We start from the raw sequence: 6,524 nt of genomic DNA, 5'->3' as shown, positions 1-6,524 counted from the left end.
TTAGGTTAGTTAGGTTTAAGTAGTTCTAAGTTCTAGGGGACTGATGACCATAGATGTTAAGTCCCATAGTGCTCAGAGCCATTTGAACCATTTTTGACAAATTCGTGTAAATATCTGGCCGTAAGGTTGCAAAGCGATATGAAATGGAACGAGCATGTGATAACTGTGATAGAGAAGCTGTCGACTTCGGTTTATTGGGAGAATTTTAGGAAAGAGTAGTTTACCTGTAAAGGAGAACGCATATGGAACGCTGGTGCGACCTTCTCTTGAGTACTACTCGAGTGTTCGGGATCCGTAGCAGGTAGGATTGAACGAAGACATCGAAGCAATTCAGAGGCGGTCTGCTACATTTGTTACCCGTAGGTTCTAACAACAGGTAATTGTTACAGAGATGCTTCGGGAACTCAAATGGGAATCCCTGGAGGGAAGGCGAGGTTATTTTCGAGAAACACTATCTAGAAACTTTATTGAACCGGCACTTGAAAAAAAAAAAAGGTGACTGCCCAACGATTCTACGGCGGCCAACGAAAATGCACGTCAGGACCACGGAGATAAGATTAGGGCTCAAAAGGAGGCATACAGACACTAGTTTTCCCTCACTCTGCGGGTGGAACAGGAAAGGAAATGAATATTAGTGGTACAGGATACCCTCTGCCACGTACCGCACGGTGGCTTGCTAGTATCTATGTATATATAGACCCAGATGTAGATGTAGATACTATCATTTGATTGCATTTCTTATTGCATTTTCATTCGTGGCAGTTTGAGCAATTTACACATTATTGGGCTTGGCATACAGAAGAATGCCGAGAGCACTTTTTATTTCAAGTCTTAAACTGATTTCGCGTTCTTTTTAAGTAACTTGGCAAAAGACAATACATATTACCGTGATGGTTTACAGTACTTTACTGGCGCTAATAACTAACACATGTAATTCGATTTCTTTTAGCTTCGTGTTCACTGTATCATCAGTTTTGTTTCATACCTGATTGTTTACTGGCGTTGCATATCAGCGTTGTGAAGTTTAGTAAGGGTTTTCTGTGTGTGCAAATGTCGTACGAATACGATTGAATGTGTGCAGGAAACTAGAAAACCTTATAAGAACTTTTTGTTGTTGTTTTGAGGAGCGTCATTCTTTCGCGGGTGTGTTAGTAGAAAGATTATGTCACAATATCCAGTATTTCAAGTCAGGTTAGTTTATGAGGCTGCTCTACCAGATTTGAGCCAGTTCAAGGAGGAGGAGGAGGAGGAGGAGGAGGAGATTAGTGTTTAAAAATCCCGTCGACAACGAGGTCATTAGAGACGGAGCACAAGCTCGGGCAAGGGAAGGATGGGGAAGGAAATCGGCCGTGCCCTTTCAAAGGAACCATCCCGGCATTTGCCTGAAGTGATTTAGGGAAATCACGGAAAACCTAAATCAGGATGGCCGGAGACGGCATTGAACCGTCGTCCTCCCGAATGCGAGTCCAGTGTGCTAACCACTGCGCCACGTCGCTCGGTTCAAGGGGAACTCACTATCAGCAGGTAATCTACGTCCTACCAAATTTACTCATTGTCAGTGTAGTCTGACTGGCCACGGCGTGTCGTGTAATCAAGCAAAACTGGAACTTCGTACAACGTGCAGACAATATGGCCACTCGGCACGGGAATGTGAGTTGTACTTGGTTACGTACAAGGAGGGTGAAATGATGAGAGCTGTGAGAAATATAAAGTTGAGTTGATGAACAGTATGAATTAAAGGAAAAGTTAGTAGTGGTAAAGAATTTTATAGTGTTTTTGTGTCGTATTTGTACCAGAAATCTTTACATCCAAAGTGCTGAGACGGAATCAGCGTCTGGGAGATCACAGACGAATCATAAGTGTGAGGAGTAACAGGAGTATGTTTTTTGAGGAAACAGATTTACGGTTGTTTAGAAGTCAAGGAGAGATCGAAATGTTTCACGCCAAACTGAATTATAGCAGCAAACAAGAAGACCACAGTAACCTTACAATATAAGGACAGTGAATCTGCCTCGTCGTAAATGTCGTATTTTGTACCACTGAACCAAAGTGTGGACATATCAGTACAAATCTTTTGTATTCATAATATTCGTTATCCCAATTGCGTAATTTGGGCATACACAATGAGATACAATTTCCTGAAAGGAGTGAACAACCAGATGATACCTGACACGTACTGCTCAGAGATGAACGGTGTTCATTGCATAAACGATGAGAAGGATGAAATTATTGGTGGCCGCATGTGTCAGAAAACGGATAATGCTGTAGATTGTCAGGACGATGTGCTGACGCTACCGGGCCATGATACAAACGAGGAAAACGCTACACGCGAGGCAAATACTTTGAATAAGGAAAATGTTCTGGGCGATAAAGAAAATAAAAGTGATCGTTCTGTTAGTGCTGGCCACGGCAAAGATAAAGCAGCACTCCGTCTTCAGGCCACAAGTGGCTCATCGGGACCATCCGACCGCCGTGTCATCCTCAATGAGGATAGGAGGGGCGTGGGGTCAGCATACCGCTCTCCCGGTCGTTTTCTATGACCGGAGCCGCTACTATTCGGTCGAGTAGCTCCTCAGTTGACATCACGAGGCTGAGTGCACCCCGAAAAATGGCAACAGCGCATGGCGGCCCGGATGGTCACCCATCCAAGTGCCGGCCACGCGCGACAGCGCTTAACTTCGGTGATCTGGCGGGAACCGGTGTATCCACTGTGGCAAGGCCGTTGCCACGGCAAAGATAAGGGAGTAATTAACGAGTCGAGTACCACGGCCAAACCGATTAGAAAACAGATGTGGAGAATGATAATTGAGGACAACAGGAGGAGGAAAGGAAATGCGCAAACATTGACGACATTTGCAATTATGAAGAAGAAGAGAGAGCAGGACGTTATACGAACCAGCGAGAGATGTTACTCCATTATATTCACTTCATCTTCGGAAGACAGACGTAATGAACTAGAGATGATAATTTTAAGATCACAAAGTTTTTGCAAGCAATGCGGAAGGAAAATAAGGACATAGGAGGAAAGATACCGAAAGAACTTAAGGGCATGTGATATACGTAGCAACCCTTGCGTAGGGAATTCTGAAAATCGCGGAGGAAACGAAGAAAATGGTCAGGAGGCGAAGAACGATGCGCAACAAGTAAGGAGAGTAGCAATGGAAGCGAAAGAAGATTGTAAGAACACTGACAAGAATAATCAGTGATAATGAAATGGGCAGTAGAGTCGAAAGATTGGAGAAGTGACACAGAAAGAGAGACGAGCTGACATGTGTCGGCCAACTCGGAGATTATAAAAGACAAAATTATAAGGGCCCATGCACCGATTACAGGTCAAAACCCTGAATAACAGCAGAAGCGATACGAAAAAGGCATGCTGGTCTAAGCAGCACACACGTGAAGACCAAGATAGAATGCAGGGTAATACGGTTGCTCCCTGCACTCAAACAACTGCAGAACAAAGTCAACCATCTTTAGAACAAGAAGGCAGGATAGTCGCACGCGGACACTCTTCAATTCCAGACACAAAGTCTATGTGCATTAGGGGAAAGAATAGATGACGTTAGGCTAGTAGATTGTGAGCAGACCATGAACAAAAATGCAAACCAAACTTGCAGTACAAAATCAATTGTTAATGGCGTTTGGGTTAGCCTTGTAGATAATGGTAAGATGGGAACGGACGAAATTATGAGACAGGAATAGAAGAAATGTCACGAGGAAAGGAAATGCGGGACAAAGAGGCCTACATATTCCCATATATTTTCAAACAGGATGGCACATCAGTACATCCGGTGGCCTGGGTGAGACAATTCGACAATTGCTTTGCTCCCAAAACGTCAGAGCCCTGTCGCCTAGATTATGTGATGACGCACCTAGACACAGAGGCACTGAATAGACTACTTCGAGTTATTAAGAAATGCTTAAAGTTAGTGGCTTTCAGCGATAAACTTCTGGAGATCTACTGGTCATACAAGCCTCAAAACGTGATTAAACAAAAAATGTTAAGTTTGTGGGCTCTAAGAGAGACGAGATTCTGGAACTTACTCCGATTACTTAAAGAGCTAGGCAAGGAGAACATTTGTCTCGACGAACCAATCTCCAATACCGAAATCATTTGGTCGTGCCAGGAGGAGCTGACTAGGAGATATTGTTGGGACTTAACCGGTCAGAAGAAACAGATCGTGGATGATCTTAAGAGACGGCTAGAGGAAATCTGGCGTGTAGAGTGCTATTAGAGAGAAGAGAGATGACGAAGGCGATTCTGTACGCAGCGGTATGGAGCACGAACGTGGGAAAATAAACAATTCATTCATGCAAATCACGAACCGAGAGAGTGGTAGTACATTGAACAAGATGTAGAGGGTAGTAGATACGGGCCTAATTTAAGTGCTCGCCTGCGGACACTGAGCGCCATTTGAAGATCAGACACACAGAATTATTCGTTGAGAAAAGGGAGCATCTTGTTGTGTTTTGTTTGGGATTATATTTAGTACTTAAGTAATTAGAATAAGTGGTACTAACAAGGGAACCTCCCCATCGCACCCCCCTCAGATTTAGTTATAAATTGACACAGTGGATAGGCCTTGAAAAACTGAACACAGATCAATCGAGAAAACAGGAAGAAGTTGTGTGGAACTATGAGAAAATAAGCAAAATATACAAACTGAGTAGTCCATGTGTAAGATAGGCAACATAAAGGAGAGAGTTAGCTGTTGAGTGCCGTGGTCTCGTGGTTAGAGTGCGCAGATGAGGTCCTTGGTTCGAGTCCTTCCTCGAGTGAAAACTTTTACTTTCTTTATTTTCGCAGAGTTATGGTCTGTCCGTTCATTCATTGACGTCTCTGTTCACTGTAATAAGTTTAGTGTCTGTGTTTTGCGACCGCACCGCAAAACCGTGCGATTAGTAGACGAAAGGACGTGCCTCTCCAATAGGAACCGAAAACATTGATCGCAAGGTCATAGGTCAACCGATTCCTCCACAGCAAAACACGTCTGATATATTCTTTACGACACTGGTGTCGGCATGTGCGTCACATAACAGGAATATGTTGTCGACTCACCTAACTTGCACACTTGGCGAATGGGTAAAAAGATTCTTCTACCTTGCCCGATTTAGGTTTCCTTGTGGATGTGATAATCACACCCAAAAAAGTGATGAAAACATAAGAGTTTGTCACATAAACTGCATCAAATGAATGAAACAGTTTCACAGTCGCACAGTTTTCCCTGTGCTCTGTCAAAACAAATGTTTTTTACGTTTTCAAATGTTTCCGTGCGTAGACCGTCAAATTCCGTATGTCCAAGCAAATCTGAATATGTCCTGGAATTTTGGAGAGCGAAGTTGATTATGTGTGAGTGCCTGAACTTTGATAATTATCTGAAAATAAAAAAATAAACTTTTCACTCGAGAGAAGATTTGAACCAAGGACCTGTCGTTCCGCAGCTGCTCACGCTAACCACGGGACCACGGCGCTCGTGAGCTAACACGCTCCTTGATGTGGCCTACCTTGCGCATGGACTACTCAGTTTGTATATTTTGCTAATTTTTTTTCATAGTTCCACACAACTTCTTCCTGTTTTCTCGATTGATCTGTGTTCAGTTTTTCAAGGCCTATCCCTGTGCCAACTTATAACTAAATCTGAGGGGGGTGCGTTGGGGAGGTTTCCTTGTAAGTAAGAGTTACAAGTAATACATCATGACACAGTGAAAAGAATTTCAGGAAAGGTTGTTGCCGTTAGTGTTAATTAGAATAACCAACTTTGATTCTAAAGGAACCTTCGTGCACAGCGACCGTAGATTATCAAGTAGGAGAGACACACAGCAGTCAGTCGATGTCCCAATTAGTTTTTGTTATTCTTGAAAATCTAGAATTAGGCTATAAATAGCCATCTTCAGTGCATTTCCCCCCGTCGGAGGTTCGAGTCCTCCCTCGGGCATGGGTGTGTGTGTTGTCCTTAGAGTAAGTCAGTTTAAGTTAAATTAAGTAGTGTGTAAGCTTAGGGACAGATGACCTCAGCAGTTTGATCCCGTAAGACCTTACCACAAATTTCCAAAATTTCCTTTCAGTGCATTTGAGGTACAATTCAACAAACTCGCTGCAGTACATGTCACAACATGTTCTTACAGGTGTATACCCAAAAGAAAGGTGATATGTTTTCCTTCTGCTTACACACCTTTAAGAACATATGGTGACAGGTACTGCCACGAGTCTGTTAAACTGTAGTTAAAATGCATTGAAGTTAGCTATTTATAGCCTAACTCTAGATTTAGAAGAATAATAAAAGCTAATGGGATTGAAACTAACTGCTGTGTGCCTCTCCTTCCTCAATTAGAATAAGTTGGTTAATCATGGTCATGGCTATTCGTGTGTCAGTTGTGTATGATTATTTGTGCATAATTATTTATGTGTCAGGAAGTCCTTTCTCAAAGTATTTGTACGGATTGTAGCCAAGTACGGAAGTGAAACATGGACGATAAATTGTTTAGACATGAAGAGAATAGAAGCCTTTGAGATTGTAAGTAGG

General features: G+C 42.9%; 1 pseudogene; it reads right to left on the bottom strand.

The window, feature by feature from the left end:
• Positions 1-2,609: 2,609 nt before the first annotated feature.
• On the bottom strand, positions 2,610-2,727 carry LOC124778198 (annotated as a pseudogene).
• Positions 2,728-6,524: the final 3,797 nt, after the last annotated feature.

This window comes from Schistocerca piceifrons, chromosome 2 (assembly GCF_021461385.2).
Source record: "Schistocerca piceifrons isolate TAMUIC-IGC-003096 chromosome 2, iqSchPice1.1, whole genome shotgun sequence".
NCBI lineage: Eukaryota > Metazoa > Arthropoda > Insecta > Orthoptera > Acrididae > Schistocerca > Schistocerca piceifrons.
The sequence above is the reverse complement of the archived record's forward strand: the minus strand, read 5'-3'. Positions and strand labels throughout refer to the sequence as shown.